Below are 22672 nucleotides of genomic sequence, written 5' to 3'. Positions count from 1 at the left end.
CCTACAAGATATTGAACGGCCTGGACAGAGTGGATGTTGGAAAGATGTTTCCATTGTTAGGACAAAGTAGGACCCGAGAGTACAGCCTTAAGAGGAAAAGGAAGACCCTTTAGTTGGGAGATAAGGAAAACCTTCTTCAGTCAGAGAGTGGTGTTTCTATGGTATTCACAGCCACAGAAGTGCTGTGGAGGCCAGGTCATTGAGCATATTTAAGATGGAGACAGCAATGTTCTTGAGTATCAAGGGGATCAAGGGTTCCGGGATGAATGGGCTTGAGAAAGTTAACAGCCACGATTGAATGGTGGAGTCGACTCAATGGGATGAATGGCCTAATTTCAGCTCCTATGGTCTTATGATATGTTGATGTGTGGAGGGGTGATGAGTGGGCAAAGAGATGAAGAGGGGAGTAGAATTAAGGGGAAGCTGGATACAGCCACAAGGGAGAAAGAAATACAAGAACTGTACAATAAATGACAGAACTCTTAGGAGCACTGGCATGCAAAGGGATCTGGAAGTGGAAACAGAGGTGGGTATGGTGGTCAAGAAGGCACATAGGACACTTGCCTTTCCTGTGTGTGAGAGTTGGCAAGTTACGTTACAGCTATTTATTTCAACCACATTTGGAATATTGTATGCAGTTCTGGTCACCACGCTATCAGAAGGACGTGGATGCTCTGGGAGAGGGTGCTTTCGTCAAGGGCTAATGTTGCGTAATAGGAGTAGGTGAATAAGTCTGTGTCAGTTACTCTTCAGCGGGTCAGTGTGCACATGTTGCGCCGAATGGTCTTTTCCACACTAGGGATTCTATGTTACTCAGAGGTTTTTTTATTCTCCAGGGTGAAAAGATCAACAACAAAAGGGCACAGGTTCAAGGCAAGAGGAGGGCAGTCTACAGGAGAAGTGGAGTGGAAGGTTTTTCACACAGAGGGGTGATGGGTGGTGGAAGGAGGCATCTTAGTAACGTTTAAGGTGTATCTTGATAGACACATGAACGCGAGATGAACAGAAGGATAGAAACTGCACATGGGCAATAAATAGCAGGTCCAAGTGAGAATTAAGAATTGGCACAGGCTTGACAGGGGTACCTAAACCAAATAAGAAGGGCTTGTGACTGTGTTGTATTGTACTGATACAGGTTTTCCGCACTATCCAAAAGTGGAGCGTTCATATGAAACCTTTCATAAGGCAAAATAGAGTAAAGCGAAGAAGCAATGAACATTAATTCATTTATATCGTATATACTCAAGTAATAGTCAAATTTTTGACTACTTTTTAAGGTTAAATTTAGGGGGTCGACGGTTACTTGGATACTACTTGAGGGGCTGAAATTCATGCCTGTCAAGATTCATACCGTGGAGAAAGTGAGGTCTGCAGATGCTGGAGATCAAAGTTGAAACTTTATTGCTGGAACAGCACAGCAGGTCAGGCAGCATCCAGGGAACAGGAGATTCGACGTTTCGGGCCCAGGCCCTTCTTCAGGAAGAAGAAGGGCCTGGCCCGAAACGTCGAATCTCCTGTTCCCTGGATGCTGCCTGACCTGCTGTGCTGTTCCAGCAATAAAGATTCATACCATATCATAAGCAGAAGCACAACTGATGAATAAAGCAAAAAAAAATTATGGTAATTCTGAAAACGGAGTGGAACATACAGACAACGGACTGGAAGTCAGGAACAGAGCCGAACAACCGACAGACTGCAGAGCTGGAGTGGAACATGACGGCCATCACACTGTCTCACAAACATGGGTCTGTTGTCTATGAAGAACTAGGCCGAAAATGTGTTGCTGGAACAGCGCAGCAGGTCAGGCAGCATCCAGGGAACAGGAGAATCGACGTTTCGGGCATAAGACCTTCTTCAGGAATGAGGAAAGTGTGTCCAGCAGGCTAAGATAAAAGGTAGGGAGGAGGGACTTGGGGGAGGGGCGTTGGAAATGCGATAGGTGGAAAGAGGTCAAGGTGAGGGTGATAGGTCAGGACGAAGATTGCAGGTTAGGAAGGTGGTGCTGAGTTCGATGGATTTGACTGAGACAAGGTGGGGGGAGGGGAAATGAGGAAACTGGTGAAATCCGAGTTCATCCCTTGTGGTTGGAGGGTTCCTAGGCGGAAGATGAGGCGCTCTTCCTCCAACCGTCGTGTTGTTGTGGTCTGGCGATGGAGGAGTCCAAAGATCTGCATATCCTTGGTGGAGTGGGAGGGGGAGTTGAAATGTTGAGCCACAGGGTGGTTGGGTTGGTTGGTCCGGGTGTCCCAGAGGTGTTCTCTGAAACGCTCCGCAAGTGGGCGGCCTGTCTCCCCAATACAGAGGAGGCCACATCAGGTGCAGAGGATGCAATAGATGATGTGTGTGGAGGTGCAGTTGAATTTGTGGCGGATATGGAAGTTTCCTTTGGGGCCTTGGAGGGAGGTGAGGGGTGAGGTGTGGGCGCAAGTCTTGCACCTCCTGCGGTTGCAGGGGAAGGTGCCAGGAGTGGAGGTTGGGTTGGTGGGGGGTGTGGATCTGACGAGGGAGGCACGGAGGGAGATGTCTTTACGGAATGCTGATAGGGGAGGGGAGGGGAATATATCCTTGGTAGTGGGGTTCGTTTGGAGGTGGCGGAAATGACGGCGGATGATACGCTATACATGGAGATTGGTGGGGTGGTAGGTGAGGACCAGTGGGGTTCTGTCCTAGTGGCGGTTGGAGGGGCGGGGCTCAAGGGCGGAGGAGCAGGAAGTGGAAGAGATGCGGTGGAGGGCATCGTCGACTACGTCTGGTGGGAAATTGTGGTCCTTGAAGAAAGTGGCCATCTGGGTTGTACGTTTTTGGAACTGGTCCTCCTGGGAGCAGATGCAGCGGAGACGAAGGAATTGGGAGAATGGGATGGCATTTTTACAGGGGGTAGGGTGGGAGGAGATGTAGTCCAGGTAGCTGTGGGAGTCGGTCGGTTTGTAGTAGATGTCCGTGTTGATTCGGTCGCCTGAGATAGAAATAGAAAGGTGGAGGAAGGGGAGGGAGGAATCTGAGACTGTACAGGTGAATTTGAGGTCGGGGTGGAAGGTGTTGGTGAAGTGGATGAACTGTTCAACCTCCTCATGGAGGTTCTCCTATGAAGAACTAGGGTCGACTTTTACATGATCAGACTATTTTTCACAACACTTGCAAGAAAAAGAAATCAAACACGTCCAATTCGCCATGCATGGAGAACAGGAAATATACTAAAGGATTTTTAAAAAAAAAAGATTTCCAGCATTCATACACAACTATACATATGCACATGTCCATTTAAATACTGGGTAGGTTGATTCTTTGGAAGATGACAATCGCAAAGAAATGAAGCTCTTCAACAAAATGCTGGATTTGGTAGAAAGATTAATTAGTACCCCCACTCCCCTCCCTCCACAGCCGAATCATCACTGGGCAAGACAAAACCCCAGGATCTAAATAACATACCTACATACACACACACACACACACAATCCTACCCATTTTACGTGCAATTACCTCAAATCACATTTATAAAACATAACCATAGAGGTTTACACAGACTCTCGTACACAATATTGCCGGTGACATTCTACAGCGCTGTGAAGTGCTGCAAATCCCATGATGACAGTATTTCATTTCCAATGTGTTAAATAACATTGTATATTTTATAAAAAAAGATATCTATACATTATACACAATTTAATATCGGAACAGTTCAGTCAGATGGTACAGCCTGCCCTCCTACATGGATTATAGAAGGTGTATGGAGGATTAGATAGTGATTCTAATAGAAATTATGTTTGTTTGAGGAATGGGAGTGATTGTGGCTCCAGGCTAATGGCGATCCGCCTTATCCCCCGGGTTCCCCCTCAGCCCAGCCCGGTACCTGGTAGAGTGAAGCCGCGGGTAGCTCCAGGCTCACGGTCCAGCACAGCACCGAGTGCAGCCTCTCCTCCAGCTTGTGTTCCGCCGGACTTTACCCCCCGCCGCCGCTCCTCCACCTCCCGCCGCCGAAGAAGCCGCGGGCGCCGGCTCTCTCTCCTCCACCGCCGACATTTTTAATTTGTTTTCTCGTTCACCCGGTAACTGTCACCTCCCCCTTCCCGGGCCCCGGGAATTATACACAAATAAACAATAAACCCCACCGGGGACTGTCTCCTTTTCTTCACAACTTTTGTTTGAAAAGTTCCGACTTTAATTTGAAATGTATTTTAAAGGTATTTTCTGAGGGAAACGGTGCCTGTCTGCCCCCCTCCCTCCGTCAGAAACCGCCCGCTGAGTCGATGAGAAAACCGCAGCCTCGCGCCGCCATCTTTGTTTTTCTTCTTTCCGTCTCCTCCTTCTCTGACGCGCGTCATCCACGCTCCGCCCAATCAGAGCGCACCTTACTCCACCTGACCAATGACGACCGGCGCCGGTTGTTACTGACAGAGCTTGTGTCCAATTGCCAATTTGGGAGAAAAAAGGCGGGAGTCACAATTTTCTTTTCCCTGTGACTGCACATCTCATTCCTTTTGCCTGTCTCTGCCGCAGGGGAGGGAGAATCCCAAACGAGAGGGCACAGGTTTAGGGTGAGAGGGGAAAGATTTAAAAGGAACCCAAGGATTTTAAAAACAAAGTGTGGAAGTTAATTCGCCTCAAGAAAAGCCCCCTCTTCCGATCTGAACAAAATGGATTGTTCACAGCCTATTACTCACGAAACAAGAAGGATGTTGTGAAACTTAAAAGAGTTCAGAAATTATTTAGAAGAATGTTGCTCGGGTTGGAGGGTTTGAGCTACAGGGAGAGACTGAATTGGCTGGGGCTATTTTCCCTGGAGCATTGGAGGCTGAGGGGTGACCTTATGGAGGTTTCTGAGATCTTGACAGGTATGGATATGAGAAAAAGATAAGGTGTTCCCTGGGGCGGGGGAGTCCAGTACAAGAGGGCATTAGTTTTTGGGTGAAAGGGGAAAGATTTAAAACGGCCCCATGGGACAACTTTTTCACATATAGGTTGGTGTGTGAACTGAATGAGCTGCCAGGAAAAATGGTGGAGGCTGGTACAAATACAAAATTTAAAAGGCATCTGGATAGGTACATGAATAGGACGTTTTAGAGGGATATGGACAAAGTGCTGGCAAATGGGACGAGATTAATTTAGGCTATCTGGTCGGCACATACCGAAAGATTGTTTTTTGTGCTCTACAACTCAATGGTTCTATTTCCACAGAGCCAGAACCAATTTCAAAAGGCTAGGAATAGGCCATTCGCCCCTTACACACTGTCCTCAACTGTGGCCTAACTGAGCATATTTCAATTCTTAGTGCTATGTAATGAGACAGACTTTATTAAAAATCTTAAAGCAAATGAGCACTTAGGAGGCAGCGATTATAATATGGTAGAGATCAGTGTGCAGTTTGAAAGAGAGAAGGCAAAATTAGATGTAATGGTGTTACAGTTAAATAAAGGGCAATAAGAGAGGAACTGTCAAAAATTGACTGGAAGCAGAGCCTAGTGGGGAAGACAGAAGAGCAACAATGGCAGGAATTTCTGGGTGTAATTGAGGACATAGTACAGAGGTTCATCCCCCCAAAAAAGAAAGATTATCGGGCAGGGTGGGGGGGGAAGAAGCCTGCCATGGCTGACAAAGGAAGTCAGGAAATGTATCAACGAAAAAGAGAGCCTATAAAGTGGCCAAGACCACTGTGAAATCAGAAGCTTGGGAAGACTACAAAAACAAACAGAAGATAACAAAGAGAGAAATAAGGAAGGAGAGGATCAAATATGAAGGTAAGCAGACCAGTAATGTTAGAAATGATAGTAAAAGGTTTTTGCAATACACAAGAAACAAACAAGAGGCAAAAGTAGAAATTGGGCTGCTCCAAATTGATGCAGGAAGGTTAGTGATGGGAGATAAGAAAATAGCTGAAGAACTTAATAAATACTTTGTGTCAGTTTTCACAGTGGAAGACATGAGTAATAGCCTAACAAGTAAGGAGAGTTAAGGGGCAGAGTTCAGTATGGTAGCCATTACAAAAAAGAAAGTGCTAGAAAAGCTAATAGGTCTAAAAATTGAGAAATCTCCTGGCCCTGATGGGTACAGCCTACCGTTCTGAGGGAGGTGGTTGAAGAATTAGCAGAGATGTTGGTTGTAATCTTTCAAAGATCACTGGAGTCAGGGAAAGTCCTAGATGATTGGAAAATCACTGTTGTAAGTCCTTTGTTCAAGAAAGGATCAAGACAAAAGCTGGAAAATTATAGGCCGATTAGCCTAACCTCAATTGTAGATAAAATTCTAAAATCTCTCTTTAAGGATGAGATTTCTAAATTCTTGGAAGTGCATGGTTGGATTAAAATAAGTCAGCATGGATTTAGTAAGGGGAGGTCGTGCCTGACAAACTTGAAGAGTTAACAAGTGTAGGTGAGACTTGGGAAACCCAGAGGATGTTATCTACCTAGATTTCCAAAAGGCCTTTGATAAGGTGCCTCATAGGAGGCTGCTGAGTAAAGTGAGGGTCCATGGTATTCGAGTTGAGCTACTGGCATGGATTGAGGATAGGTTGCCTGAGAGAAGGCAGAGAGTTGGGATAAAAGGTTCTTTTTTGGAATGGCAGCTGGTGACAAGTAGTGTCCCGCAGGGCTCAGTGTTGGGGCTACAGCTGTTCACTTTAGATGTTAATGATCTGGATAAAGGGACTGGGGGCATTCCCACGAAGTTCGCTGATGATACAAAGTTAGGCAGACAGGCAGGTATTCTGAGGAGGTGGGGAGGCTGCAGAAAGATTTGGACAGTTTAGGAGTGTGGTCCAGGAAATGGCTGTTGAAATTCAATGTAAGCAAATGTGAGGTCTTGCACTTCGGAAAAAAGAATACAGCATGGACTATTTTCTAAACAGTGAGAAAATTCGTAAAGCCAAAGTACAAAGGGATCTGGGATTGCTAGTCCAGGATTCTCTAAAGGTTGACTTGCAGGTAGAGTCCGTGCTAAAGAAAGCAAATATAATGTTGTAATTTATCTCAAGAGAGTTGGAATGTAAAAGCAGCGATGTACTACTGAGACTTTATAAAGCTCTGGTTAGGCTCCATTTAGAATACTGTGTCCAATTTTGGGCCCTACACCTCAGTAAGGACATAGTGGCACTGGAGTGTGTCCAGCAGAGATTCACGCGATGATCGCTGGTATCATAGGCCTAACAGACGATGAATTATATTCATTAGAGTTTAGAAGGTTGAGGGGAGATCTAATAGAAACTTACAAGATAGTGCATGGCTTAAAAAGCGTGGATGCTGGTAAGTTTTTTTCCATTAGGCAGGGAGACTAGGACCCATGGGCACAGCCTGATAATTAGAGGGGGTCAATTTAGAATGGAAATGAGGAGACATTTCTTCAGCCAGAGAGTGGTGGGTCTGTGGAATTCATTGCCATGGAGCGCAGTGGAGACTGGGACATTAAATGTCTTCAAGGCAGAGATTGATAAATTCTTGGTATCGCAAGGAATCTTGGTATCTCTATGGGGAGAGTATGGTAAGTGGAGTTGAAATGCCCGTCAGCCATGATTAAATGGCGGAGTGGACTTATGACCTTACTTCCACTCCTGTGTCTTATGGTCCTAAGGAAGAGCTCTTTGCTATTCACTTTACCACCACTCCTAATGATTTTATAGATCTTAGTAAGGTCACCCCTCAACCCCCTACACTCCAATGAAGACAGTCCCAACCTTTCCTTATAACTCAAAACCTCCAGTCCTGGCAACATCCTGGTAAATCTTTACGGAATCCTCTAATAGTATTCTTCCTATCACAGAGCCACCAAAACTGTACTCAGTACCCAGAAAGTGGCCTCACCAACATCCTGTACAACGTCAATGTGATGTCCCAACTTCTATACTCAATGGGGTGGACAGTGAAGGGAATGGTGCGAAATGCCTTCTTTACCACCTGTCTACCAGTGATGCAACTTTCAAAGAACTATATACCTGAACCCCCTAACTCCTCCCCCACCCCCGTTGCCACCGCCAAAGTGTCTCTGTTCTGCAACACGACCCAGAGACCTACCATTATATGTACATAGCAATGCTGAAAATTCCTGCATTCTTCGCCTGAAGCCCACTGAAGACGTTACCCAGTAGATAACAAAACGTCTGGAAATGAACCTTGCAGCTCAGCAAGCAAACCTACATCCAAAACCTCAACCTGAGCTACAAATCTTCTCAAAACTAACTATGTCCAGCCCTTCCTTGTTTTGCAAAATGCAACCTCTCACTTTTATTCATACATCTCTCATAGACACACACACACACACACACACACACACATACACCCCACAACACACTCAGGCTTAAACTCCATCACACACACACTTCACTCTTACGCACGCACTCAAACACAAACTCACATATACACACACACACACAAAACTCTATGGAGTGAATTTGTATTGGCAGAATTATATTTGCAGATACTTTCAATTTTGCTCAAAAAGCACACAATCTGCAAGCAGTCAATCCATGCAATATTTTATAAATTCCTACTTTGGAAATAGAACCAGTCTGATTCAAGATTGGAATACTGACAGACTCGAACCTCACATCTTTAATGCATTGTCTGAGCTGAGATGTCACTTTTTTTTTTTTACAAAACATTAAATCATCTCAAGAACTTTAAAGATGTTCTGGGATTTACATATTAATGAACCAAAACCTGCAACCCATTCTAAAAGATGAAAGACATAACAACAATCTAGGTTTGTTTAATATATCCTATCAGTCGCATGACACTGTGATCTTTTGCTATACAATCGGTGTATTATTCCCCGGCCAACAGCTATCTGATGAAGGAGCAGCACTCTGAAAGCTAGTGCTTCCAAATAAACCTGTTGGATTATAACCTGGTGTTGTGTGATTTTTAACTTTATCTACCCCAGTCCAACACCGGCACCTCCACACCGTTTCCAGTGAACACAGCCCACATCTCCCACTGCTGCCAGTAAACTATACAATGCTGATGAAACGGTGCAGTACCTGCACTTCTGAAAAATTTACAACTTCTAACGATACTAGCTACTCATTCAATGCTCCATCTGATACATGACGTTGGAAACTTAGTGCAGGAGGCTGAAATGAAATGAGCAGCTTTAAAACAAAAATCTCTTGGAGCTCAAAGCCTTCAATGAGAGTCTGAGCCCGGTGATAAGTTCAGGTAACCTTTATTGTGACCCAACATTGTTACAGCTTCAGATCCCCCCCAGCAAAAAGGTGTAGAAAAAGTAGCTGCTTTTTAAATAGCTTAAGGTCAAAGCGTGCACCCCCACCCCACACCACCTCACCTTCTTTACTATGGTCACCACCGAGTTGTCAGTTTGTAATTGGATCCTTGGTACAGCCTTAACTGTAGGAAGTATTGCCTCATTCAGCAATTTCAACCCATACCCTGTAAACAAGTAAGTCTTTCCCCACTCAATGACCGGTGGCAGTGGTGGGCAATGAAGAGTCAACCATGCTGTTATGGGTCTGGAGTTACATGTAGGCCAGACCGGGTAAAGGATGCAGCTGGGACGACTGAGTGAATCCTTCCCCACAACAGCAGTTTCCTTTCCTAAAAAGGGATGTGAGTGAATCAGATGGGAGATGTCCCCCAAACAATCATTTCTTCATGAGGTTCTGAACTCCAGATTTCTGACCAAAATCCAATTCCACCATCTGCCACGGCGGGATTCAAACCTGGCAGTCCCTGGAACTGGGTTGATAGTCCAGTCAATAAGGCAATTGGCTATCCCTCCTTTATTCCCTCTGCGATGGCACATGAACTCGCTGGTGCCTCCGCAGATGGGAAGCATTTGTAAAGCCCTTCTCACACTGAGAGCAGGTGAACTGCCTCTCCCCAGTGTGCACCTGCCGGTGGGCCAGCAGGATGGAGGAATTGCTGAAGGCCTTCCCACACTCAGTACAGAAGAACGGCCTCTCTCCGGTGTGCCCCTGCCTGTGGGCCAGCAGGGTGGAGGCCTGGGTAAAGCCCTTCCCACACTCAACACAGCTGAAGGGCCTCTCCCCTGTGTGGACCCGCTGGTGCCTCACCAGGTCAGAGGAATTGCTGAAGGCCTTCCCACATTCGGGGCAGCTGAAGGGTCTCTCCCTCGTGTGGACCCGCTGGTGCCTCACCAGGTCAGAGGCATAGCTGAAGCCTTTTCCGCACTCGGGGCAGGTGAATGGCCTCTCCCCAGTATGACTGCGCTGATGAGTCTCCAGGATAGAAGGGACACGGAAGCCTTTTCCGCAGTCGCCTCACTTCCACGGTTTCTGCACGGGGCGGGATCCATTGGGTTTCTCCATGGCTGAAGTTTCAGCTGCACACAAACACATGTACAGTCCCTCCCTGCCGTGAATTCCTCTTTCTAGGCCGTATAACTGCTTCAGGTTCCACAAACAGTGCGCTGCAACAGTAGGGTCTCTCATCCAGTCCCATTGATGCTGAAGATGTGCTCCAACAGGAACCAAAAGGCTTTGCTCCTTCTCAGAATCACAGTCAAAAATTGTTGCAGTCCTGATGGATTGAGTGACTGTCGGACATTGATGTCGAAGTGAGGACTGCAGAAGCTGGAGAGTCAGAGTTGAACAGTGCGGCGCTGGAAAAGTACAACAGGTCAGGCAGCATCCGAGGAGCAGGAAAGTTGATGTTTCGGGCATCAGCCCTTCATCTGTTGATTTTGAAACTTCCGTCTTCAGATCATCAAATGCTTTGTAAAAAGAAAGAGATTACAAAAGTCATGACTGTCAGTGCAAGGTAGAAATTCAGAACAAGCAATTCTACTTTCTGCAGAACATTCTTTTCTTTTGTTATTCCACACTGAAAATTGAAAGCACCATCCCACTCTCTCTCTCTCCCCCTCTGTTCTCACACCGCTCTAACTAATTCAGGATCTTACAGGGGCAGAACAGCAAAAACTTCAAGCCTGACATCTCTCTGAATTTTGGATAACTCCACTGCTGAGAGTGAGCAGGTCTGATTTTGGGAAGCTCAAAAAATAGTGTCAGTTCAGGGTGAACCTGCAATGCAAGTTCTTGAGGAACAACCAGACATGAAGTGGTTAACATCCCTGGAAAGGAGAGCGCAAAATGAGACCTCAAAGGCGTTAACACCGACACCAGGGAGAAACTGAACATACAGATGTGGCAAGCCAGAATCAGAGATATACTGCATGGAAACAGTCCAACTCGTCGATGCCAACCAGATATTCTAAATTAATCTAGACCCATTTGGCCCATATCCCTCTAAACCCTTCCATTTTATATTTCCATCCAGATGCCTTTCAAATGTCATAATTGTACAAGCATCCACCATTTCCTCTGGCAGCTCATTCCTTATACGCACCACTCTCTTAATGAAAGAGTGAATTTAGCACAGTGAATCCATCTTACCCATAGTGCCCAGGGGTGTGTAGGTTAAGTTAGCACGGCCAATCCATGCTAACATGCACATCTCTGGGCACTATGGATAAGTTAGCACAGCCAATCCACCCTAACCTGCACATCCCTCGACGATATGGGTAACTGAATACTGATATGGAAATGTGTTGCTGGAGAAGCGCAGCAGGTCAGGCAGCATCTCGGGAACAGGAGAATCGACGTTTCGGGCATTAGCCCTTCTTCAGGATACTGAATACTGCCAATCCACCTGAACCCATCCAAAACAGAACACTATGGGTCATTTAACTTGGTGAATCCACCCCAACCTGGACAAAGTTACATATAACACAATACCAGGTTACAGTCCAACAAGTTTATTTCGAAGCACCAGCTTTCGAAGTGCTGCGTTCAGTTGGTTGTGGAGTACAAGATCATAAGACACAGAATTTATGAAAAAACATTCCAGTGTCCTGCCACTGAAATTATATACTGAACAAACCTGGATTGTTAAGTCTTTCATCTTTTAGAATGGGTTGCAGGTATCAATAATATGCAAGTCCCAGAACTTCCTGTCAGGCTCCTTCTCGAGATAACTTAAGGTTTTATAAGAAAAGGTGACATCTCAGCTCAGATAATGCATGAAAGGAATGAGGTCAGAGTCTGTCTGTATCCCAATCTTGAGTCAGCCCGCTTCGATTTGCAAAGTGAAATTTACAAAATATTACATGTATTGGCTGCCTGCATTGACTGCCAGCACATTGTGCATTTAGAGTTATACAGTCATAGATGGACAGCATGGAAACAGACCCTTCAGTCCAACTCATCCATGACGACCAGATATCCCAACCCAATCAAGTCCCACCTGCCAGCAACTTGCCCATATCCCTCCAAACTCTTCCTATTCATATGCCCATCCAGACCAGCCTCCACCACTTCCTCTGGCGGCTCATTCCATACACATACCACCCCCTGAGTGAAGAAGTTGCCTCTTCACTCTAAAGAGAGGGCATAGGTTTAGGGTCCCTTTCACCCTAAACCTATGCCCTCTAGTTTTGGACTTCCCCACCCCAGGGGAAAGACTTTCTCCATTTATCCTATCCAAGCCCCTCATGATTTTATAAATCTCTGTAAGATCACCCCTTAGCCTCTGATGCTCCAGGGAAAACAGCCCAAGCCTATTCAACCTCTCCCTATAGCTCAAATCTTCCAATCCGAGCAACATCCTTGTAAATCATTTCTGAACCCTTTCAAGTTTCACAATATCTTTCCGATAGGAAGGAGACCAGAATTGCACGTAATATTCCAACAGTGGCCTAACCAATGTCCTGTGCAGCCGCAACATGACCTCCCAATTCCTGTACTCAATACTCTGACAATTAAAGGAAAGCAGACCAAATGCCTTCTTCACTATCCAATCACTATCCTATTCTTCACTACCTGCGACTCCACTTTCAAGGAGCTATGAAACTGCACTCCAAGACCTCTTTGTTCAGCAAAACTCTCTAGGACCTTACCATTAAGTGTATAAGTACTGCTAAGATTTGCTTTCCCAAAATGCAGCACCTCACATTTATCTGAATTAAACTCCATCTGCCACTTCTCAGCCCATTGGCCATCTGATCAAGATCTCATTGTAATCTGAGGTAACCTTCTTCGCTGTCCACTATACCTCCAATTTTAGTGTCATCAGCAAACTTATAACTATACCTCTTATGCTCACATCCAAATCATTTATATAATGATGAAAAGTAGTGGACCCAGCACAGATCCTTGTGGCACTCCACTGGTCACAGGCCTCCTGTCTGAAAAACAACCCTCCACCACCACCACCACCTTCTACCTTTGAGCCAGTTCTGTATCCAAGTGGCAAGTTCTCCCTGTATTCCATGAGATCTAACCTTGCTCACCAGTCTCCCATGAGGGACCTTGTCGAACACCTTACTGAAGTCCATATAGATCACATCTATTCTCTGCTCTCATCAGTTCCCTTCATTAGTTCTTCAAAAAAACTCATTCAAGTTTGTGAGACATGATTTCCCACACGTAAAGCCACGTTGACTATTCATAATCAGTCCTTGCCTTTCCAATACATGTACATCTTGTCCCTCAGTTGGATTCCCTCCAACAACACCGACGTCTGGCTCACTGGTCTATAGTTCCGTGGCTTGTCTTTACCACCTTTCTTTAACAGTGGCACAACGTTAATCAACCTCCAGTCTTCCGACACCTCACCTGTGACTATCAATGATACAAATATCTCAGCAAGAGCCCCAGCAATCACTTCTCTAGATTCTCACAGAGTTCTAGGTTATACTTGATCAGGTCCTGGGGATTTATCCACTTCTATTCATTTCATGGCATCCAGCACTTGCTCCTCTGTAATATGGACATTTTTCAAGATGTCACCATCTATTTCCCTACATTCTATATCTTCCATGTCCTTTTCCACAGTAAACTCTGATGCAAAATACCCGTTTAGTATCTCCCCCATCTCCAGCGGTTTCACACAAAGACCACCTTGCTGATCTTTGAGGGGCCCTATTCTCTCCCTACTTATTCTTTTGTCCTTAATGTATTTGTAAAAACCCTTTGGATTCTCCTTAACTCTAGTTGCCAAAGCTATCTCATGTCCCCTGTTTTCCCCTCAGATTTCTCTCTTAAGTATACTCCTACTGCCTTTATACTGTCAGGCTTGACTCGATCTATCCTGTCTATACCTGACATATGCTTCCTTCATTTTCTGAACCAAACCCTCAATTTCTCCAGTCATCCAGCATTCCCTATACCTACCAGCCTTTCCTTTCACCCTAACAAGAATATACTTTCTCTGGACTCGAGTTATCACAGTTCTGAAGGCTTCCCATTTTCCAGCCGTCCCTTTACCTGCAAACATTGGTGCGCAATCAGCTTTTGAAAGTTCTTGCCTAATACCGTCAAATTTGTCCTTCCTCCAATTTAGAATTTTTGAGCAAAATAGAATGTATCTGCAAATGTAATGATGCAAATACAAATTCATCCCCATGGAGAGTGTGGTTCTATGTGTGTAATAGAGAAACCCTGTTTCCATGCTGTATATCTATATGTCTATTTGATAACAGATGCTTTATTTCTGTTGGTGCAAGTATGGTTGTAAATCAGAGCTGGATATTAATAGTTAGATGTAAGGGAGAGAGAATTCCTCAGGTAGAGCACTATCAGAATCCTGGGAGACCCCTACTTCAGATTTACTTGGACTGGTTGACAGTCTGGGAGGTTATGGATTGGGTCTCGATTGACTAAATGTTTTATTTTTCCCAAACATGTAAAAGGGGGTGTTAAAGCTTCAGCAGAGCTGAGAACAGACCAACATCTTACTCTGTGGGAACAGGAAGATCAACGAGGACAGAGAAATCCGGACACGAAATCCAAGCTGACACCAGACTACCCTGTGATCAGTGCTTTGATGAGCAGCACCAACCCTCTACCTTTACTGACCTTCCCATTTGACTACCCCCTCGATATTCAGGATCCAGTCCTTGCCATCCTGAAGCCATGTCCCTGTAAGGAGTCTCAGATCATAATTATTCTCTTCAATGTGTTCAGTCAATTCATTCACTTCTGTTACAATGCAGCTCACATTCAGTTTTTAGTTTCAGTTTTTGTGATCTTCTGAATCCAGTTTTCATTGCTGGTATATTTACTCTCCTTGTCCCTATCATTCTCTGATGTTCATTTCCGCATCAATGACATTGCTCACCAGCCTTGATTTGGATTGGCCAGGCTAAATTGCCCATAGTGTCCAGGGATGTGCAGGTTAGTTAGGTTAGCCATGGGAAATGCAGGGTTATAGGTTCATAGTAATAGAAGCAGGAGTCAGCCATTTGGCCCGTCCTGCCTACTCTGCCATTCATTAAGATTATGGCTGATCTATCCATCATCTCAGCTCCTCCTCCCTGCAGTGTCCCAACTATACTTAATTCCCCAATTATGCAGAAGCCTATCTAATTGTGTCTTGAATATACTTAACGAAGCTGCCTTCTCTGCTTCCTTGGGCAGAGACTTCCATAGTTTCACTACTCTCCAGGAAACGCAGTTCCTCCTCCTCTCTGTCCTAAATCTACTTCCCCTAATCTTGGGACCTAGTCTCATCTGAGGAGAATGTGAGGTCTGCAGATGCTGGAGATCAGAGCTGAAAATGTGTTGCTGGAAAAGCGCAGCAGGTCAGGCAACATCCAGGGAACAGGAGAATCGACGTTTCGGGCATAAGCCCTTCTTCAGGAAGGTTCCTGAAGGTTCCTGAAGAAGGGCTTATGCCCGAAACGTCGATTCTCCTGTTCCCTGGATGCTGCCTGACCTGCTGCGCTTTTCCAGCAACACATTTTCAGCCTAGTCTCATCTACCAGCAGAAATGACTGGATAGGGTAGGGCTTCATCCCCACAGTGCAATGAATTCCCACTTTTCACCAAATCCCAGATGTACTTACTCACTCACTCATTCAGTTGCTGTCTCACAAATGAAAGATTTCATTGTAACTTCTTCTGCTCTGAGTAAGGGCAAAACATTTTTGAAAGCTGCTTTGAAAGTCCAGTCTTCACAACAACACTTCTGCTTTCACTGAAGATGATTAAAGTCATACAGCACAGAAACAGACCCTTTGACCCAACTCATCCATGCCAACTATATATCACAAACTAATCTAGTCCCATTTGCTAGCATTTGACTCATCCCTCTGAATCCTTCCTGTTCAAGTACCCATCCAGTAGCTTTTAAATGTTGTCATTGTACCAGCCTCCCCACTTCCTCTGGCAGTTCATTCCATACACGTTCCACCCTCTGTCTGAAAATATGTTGCCCCTCAGGTCACTTTCCCTACTCACCTTTAGTTCTGGACTCCCCTACCATGGAGAAAAGACCTTGGGTATTCACCCTATCCATGCCCCTTATAAACTTCTTTCAAGGTTACCACTCAGCCTCCGATGCTCCAAAGAAAATATCTCCCTGGCCGATTCAGCCTCTTCCTGCAGCTCAAACCCTCCAAATCTGGCAACAGCCTTCTAAATATTTTCTGACCCCTCTCAAAGTTTCATAACATCTTTCCTACATCAGAGAGACCAGAATTCCAAAAGTGGCCTAACCAATGTCCTGTACAGCTGCAAAATGATCTCCCAGTTCCTATACTGAATGCTCTGGCCAATAAAGGAAAGCATACCAAACACCTTGTTCACTATACTGTCTGTGTAAGACTCCACGTTCAAGGGACTATGAACCTGCACTCCAAGGTCTCTTTGTTCTGCGACATACCCCTTAACTGTGTCAGTCCTGCCTGGATTGCTGGACCAAAATGCAACATCTCATATTTCTCTGAATTAAACCCCATCTGCTACTCCTTGGCCCATCCAATCACTTCTAATTTATGCTAAACTCTCTTTCCTCTGTTATTCCCTAGAAGCTGAAAATCTCTGTCCCACATACTCTCCCTCCATTCTCTCATTGCTGAACCTAATCCCTGCTGTACCTCATCCTGAAGGGTGTGTTTCATGCTGATTAACAGGCCCACACTCAGGGGATCTAATGGAAACATACAGAATACTGAATGGCCTGGACAGAGTAGACTTTCAGAGGATGTTTCCATTGGTTGGAGAGACTAGGACCTGAGGCACAGCCTTCGAGTAAAGGGAAGGCATTTTAGAACGCAGATAAGGAGATACTTCTTCAGTGAAAAAGAGTGGTGGATCGATGGAATTCATTTCTACAGAAGGTTGTAGAGGCCAGGTCACTGAGGATATTTAAGACTGAGGTAGATAGGTTCCTGAGTATCATGGGGATGGAGAGTTCCAGGGAGAGCGCGGGAGAATGGGGTTGAGAAACCTATCAGCCACGATTGAATGGTATGAACAGACCTGATGGGCTGAGTGGCCTAATCTCTGCTCCAATGTCTTATGGTCTCTTGCTGTCCTGGCCACAGTGAGAGAATTGGGAGCAGGAGTTGGCCATTTGGTCTTTCGAGCCTGCACAAGCATTGAACAGATCATAACTGAATATGGATCGACTTACATCTAGGTGAATAGGCTGGAACTTTTTCACTGGAACATAGGAGGTTGAGAGGTGACCTTACTGAGGTTTATAAAATCACGAGGGGCATAGAGGAGGTCAATATCAGCTGCTGTTTCAAAAATAGGGAGCAATCTTTTTAAGGTGAGAGGAGAAAAAATTTAAAAAGACATGAGGAGCACATTTTTCATTTCAGAGAGTGGAGTGTGTGGCAAATGAATGTCGTAGTGAATGCAGGTACAGTAACAACATTTAAAATAAATTTGAATAAGTGCACAAATAGAAAAGTTTCAGAAGGATATGGGCCAAACATTGGCAGGTGGGACTAGTTTAGTTTGTGAATATAGTCAGCATGGACTAGTTGGACTGAAGGGTCTGTTTCTGTGCTGTATGACTCTGTAACTGTTCTATACTGGTCTTAAAACCATTTTCTTGCCTTCCCCCAAAACCATCCACTTCTTTGTTCATCAAAGTCAAATGAACTCAGCCTTAAATACATTCAATGACCTGCCTAACTGCTGAAAGACATCCACACTTCTGAACTCAATTCCTCTTGCTAATATACCACTTGCTTTGCTCATTGCTTGCTGCACCTGTCTGACAACTGGCAGTAACTGGTTTCGAAGGACGCTGAGGCCCCTTTGTCCATCCACACATCTTTCCTGATGAAGAGCTCGTGCCCGAAACGTCGACTCTCCTCCTCAGTTGCTGCCTTACCTGCTGTGGTTTGCCAGCGCCACACTTTTGAACTCTATTCTCCAGCATCTCACTTTCGCCACATCTCAATATATCACTACATAAACAATGCACCTCCTTTCTGCTTTTTATTTTACATGCATCAAATGCTATACCTTCACATTGTGGCACTGCGTTTGCAAAGTGAGACACAGACCTGGATCAACTGTCCCCTCCCTCGATTCACTCTTTCCTTTCAGTTGCTACAAATCAATAATTGAACCCCAGAATGAAAAGAAAATGGAAAACGTGTTGACAAAAACACTATTATACTCACAAATTTTAGACAGAGGAAGGAATTTATAGTCTGGGGTGAGGTTTAATCTTCATTCAGTGACAAAAGAGCAGCATCAGCGGCTTCAGAGCTCACGGTCCAACTTCCGCATTTCGACAACGGCCGACTCTGATTGGCAGGAGGACCAAACTCCTTCGGATCCTCCAAGATTCTCCATTGGTTCATGAAAAGGAGCTCGTGCGCCTTTTCTGCGGACACCCAGGAGTATGCGCAGTACTTTGCTGACACCGGCAGCCATGCGCAGTGCTTACTGACACCGTGGAGCATGCTCAGTATGCTCTGTCACGATGCTGGAGTTACTGACAATTTTTAGAGTTAAAAATCACAAAACATCTGGTTATAGTCCAACAGGCTTATTTGGAAGCACGGTTTTTCGAGCGCTGCACCTTCATCAGGCGGTTGTGGAGTATAACATGGTAACAAAAAATTTATGATCTGATCTTATACTCCGCAACCGCCTGATGAAGGAGCCACGCTCCGAAAGTTGAATGTTTCTAAAGAAGCCGATTGGACTGTAATCTGGTGTTGTGTGATTTTTAGCTTTGTACACCCCAGTCCAACACGGGCACCTCCAGATCATGACAACTTTTAAGTGTCCAAATGCGAATATGAGAGAAAAATGCCAACGCCATTTTTTTTTTGCCGAAATGTTTTTTTTCCCCTATGCCTCGACATTTTATTCCTTTTGCATTTTGTCTGGCTGCTCAACGTTCCTGTCTTTACCCCAGGGTAGAGGTATTCCAAAACTAGAGGGTATAGGTTTCGGGTGAGGAGGAAAGATTTGAAGAGATTCAAAATAATCGGCATAGAACATTCACCCCCTACAGGGCGAAAGTGACCACTGCAGATGCTGGAGATTAGGGTCCAGAGTGTGTGCTGAAAAAGCACAGCAGGTCAGGCAGCGTGCGAGGAGCAGGAGAATCGACGTTTCCGGCAAAACCCTTCATCAGGAAATAGCTACCTGGAATTGCAGAGCTGTAGCATAATTAGATTATATTACAGTGTGGAAACAGGCCCTTCGGCCCAACAAGTCCACACCGACCCGCCGAAGCGAAACCCACCCATACCCCTACATTTACCCCTTACCTTACACTACGGGCAATTTAGTATGGCCAATTCACCTGACCTGCACATCTTTGGACTGTGGGAGGAAACCGGAGCACCCGGAGGAAATCCTCGCAGACACGGGGAGAACGTGCAAACTCCACACAGTCAGTCGCCTGAGGCGGGAATTGAACCCAGGTCTGGCGCTGTGAGTCGAGTGGGTCTGCATGGGATGCTGTTGGGAAGGTCGGTGTGAATGGCCTGTAGGGATGATATGATTCCACTGCCTTAGCCACGCGTATATTGAGAAATGATTGCCCCTAATCTGCTGTGGGAGGACTGGGTTCGTTCGTGGTACACTGATACGAGTTCTGGGGAAGATAGGATTGTGCTGTCTCTCTCTTCACACTCTGACCCCCCGTCCATTTTCTCCCCACCCACTGCTCCCTGCCCATTCTCTCTCCTCACACTGCACCCCCATTCTCTCCCCATAACCCTCTGAACCCCAGTCCTTCTCTACCCCCCAACTTCTGTCCCTCTCTCCATTTCTCTCCCTTCTCCACCCCCACCAGCGCCACTCCCCGTCCTTTCTGGTGCCTCAGCCCTCTTTGATCGCTGTATCAAGTCCTTTTCAGGAGAGAGAGATAATGGGTGGTGACGATTCTACCTGGGAAACAGGGTGTGCGAGAAATGACTAATTTTTAAAATTGAGAATAGCTAAAATCATATATTCAGAAACGTTGTTAAAGTCTGGAAGAATGTTCTTTTTAAAAAAAAAACAAGCTGTAGAAATCTTTCTGAAACTTGCATTAATATATGCACAGTTAGGCCACAACCAAGGACAGGCTGTAAGAGTGAATGAGTGAATAAAAGACAAGTCCCACCTCGCCCATGAGGAGAAAGTGAGAACTGCAGATGCTGGAGATCAGAGTCGAGAGTGTGGTGTTGAAAAAGCACAGCAGGTCAGGCAGCATCCAAGTAGCAGGAGAATCAATGTTTCAGACCTTGCCCTCTCCGGTGTGTGTTGTGAAACTGTTTAACTGTTTAATCATTTCTAGTGGCCGAGCAGAGGCTGATAACAAGTTTGGAACACACGAGAATGACCTCAGCTGAGACCTTGGGTCCATGTCTCACTACAGGAGACACAGCTACACAATACACACACAAACTCTCTCTCTCTCACACACACACACACACACTCAAGTACTCACACGGTCGTGCAGACCCTCTCTGATATACAGGCTCTCTCTCAGACACACATTGATACACCCCTCACGCTCACATTTATGCACACACCTTCTCACACAATTATACTCCATCACACGCACACTTTACCCAGCATGCACACGCACACACACAGACGCTCTGTCTCATGCATGCACTCACACATAGAGGTCTTTGGGGTGAATTGCATTTGCAGGATTATGTATTTGGAAATAGAACCAGTCTGATTCAAGACTGGGATACAGAAAGACTCTAACCTCACAGCTCTCATGCATTGTCTGACCTGAGGTGTCACCTCCCTTTATAAAACATTAAGTTACCTGGAGAATGTTACTAAAAAGAAGTTCTGGGATTTACAGATTAATGAACCGAAATCTGCAACCCATTTTAAAAAATGAAAGACTTAACAGGTTTCTTCAATATATCATTTATGTTGCATGACACTATAATCTTTTGCTATATATTCTGTGTCTTACCATCCTACTCAACAGCTACCTGATGAAGGAACAGCGCTCCAAAATCTAGTGCTTCCAAATAAGTCTGTTGGACTATACCCTGGTGTTTGTGTCATTTTAAAACTTTGTTTCCAGTGAATACAGCCCACACCTCCCACTGTTGCCAGTAAACTTTGCAATGCCAATGAAACAATAAACCTGCAGTCCTGAAAAATTTACAATTTCGAACAATACTAGCTACTCATTCACTGCTCCTTCTGAGACCAACACTGGAAACTCGGTGCTGGTGGCTGAAAGAAATGAGAAGCTGTTGGATCTCACAGCTTTCAATGAGAGTTTAAGCCTGACGGTGAGTTCAGGTAACCTTTACTGCGACCCAACTTTGTTGCAGCTTCAGATCTCCACATCACAAGGCGTACACACTCACTCCCACTCCCCCCACCACACTTTCTTTATTATTGGTCAGTTGAGTTGTCCCTTTGTAACTGGATCCTTCGTACAGCCGGGTAAAGCATGCAGCTGGGACGACTGAGTGAATCCTTTCCCGCAATGGCAGTTTCCATCACTGAAAAGGACATGAGAGAATCAGATGGGTTTTTGCCCTCTGAAAATGGTTTCATCCTTAGATTCTGAAGTTCAGATTACTGACCGAATCCCAATTCTGCCATCTGCCGCGACGGGATTCGAACCTGAGAGTCCCCAGAGTGGGGTTATTAGCGGCGCTCGGCCATCGCCCCTTCCATCCCCCCTGCGATGGCACGTGAACACGCTGGTGCCTCCCCAGGTGGGAGGAGCAGTGAAGCCCTCCCCGCACTGACAGCAGGTGAACGGCCTCTCTCCGGTGTGGACCCACTGGTGGGTCAGCAGTGCAGCTGATTGAGTGAACTCCCTCCCGTACATGGGGCACGTGAATGGCTTCTCTCCCTTGTGGACCCACTCGTGCGTCTCCAGATGGCTGATCCGACTGAAGTCCTTCCTGCACACCGAGCAGGTGAATGGCCTCTCCCCGCTGTGAATACGTCTGTGGGTTTCCAGCACGGATGGGGAAGGGAATCTTTTCCCTCAGCCCCCACATTTCCATGGTTTCCCCATTGGGGGAGCTTTCCTTGTGTTGGTCTGGGTTTGAAATTACAATCAGAACGGGGACATAGTCTATCCCCACCGTAAGGGATGAGACTTTGATTCCCCCAAGCTGAGTAAATGGTGTGAAGCACTTTTCACAGTCAGCACACTGAATCTCCCTCACTCGGTGTCTCAGTATTCTTCCTGCCGCACCAGTTTCCAAAATCTTTCAAGCAATCAAAAGCAACCATGTCTTCTTGATTGGAATGGCTGCTGATATTCAAGTCCCAATGAATCAAGTGGCTCTGTCAGATGTTGATGTATCATTTGTTTTCAGATTTCTTTCGGCACGTCTTCCTGCAAAAAAAATCACAAAATAAGTGATCATTGGCGGGACACTTAAACGAACATAACATAGGTGGGGGATACTGTAGTTTACCAGATGCCTGCTGATCACATAATACCCAGCACACAGAAAC

At 45.6% G+C, this 22672-nt stretch overlaps 1 protein-coding gene and 1 pseudogene across 4 annotated transcripts in view; both read right to left on the bottom strand.

Annotated features, from left to right (window-relative positions):
* Positions 1-3988, bottom strand: part of LOC148142998 (uncharacterized) — a 69237-nt pseudogene extending 65249 nt beyond the window's left edge. The window contains exon 1 of the transcript XR_015751078.1: positions 3851-3988. The product of XR_015751078.1 is annotated as an uncharacterized LOC148142998 (transcript). The remainder of the gene's footprint in view (positions 1-3850) is intronic.
* The window catches only part of LOC148142996 (endogenous retrovirus group 3 member 1 Env polyprotein-like), a 512937-nt gene that overhangs the window by 428620 nt on the left and 61645 nt on the right, over positions 1-22672 (bottom strand). The gene's annotated exons all lie outside the window — the stretch shown is intronic.

The sequence above is a fragment of the Chiloscyllium plagiosum genome, unplaced genomic scaffold (genome assembly GCF_037043375.1).
Source record: "Chiloscyllium plagiosum isolate Xiang-an unplaced genomic scaffold, Cpla_swu_hap1 HiC_scaffold_27, whole genome shotgun sequence".
NCBI classification, from domain to species: Eukaryota; Metazoa; Chordata; class Chondrichthyes; order Orectolobiformes; family Hemiscylliidae; genus Chiloscyllium; species Chiloscyllium plagiosum.
Note: the sequence above shows the minus strand (reverse complement) of the source record. Positions and strands in the feature narration are given on the sequence as shown.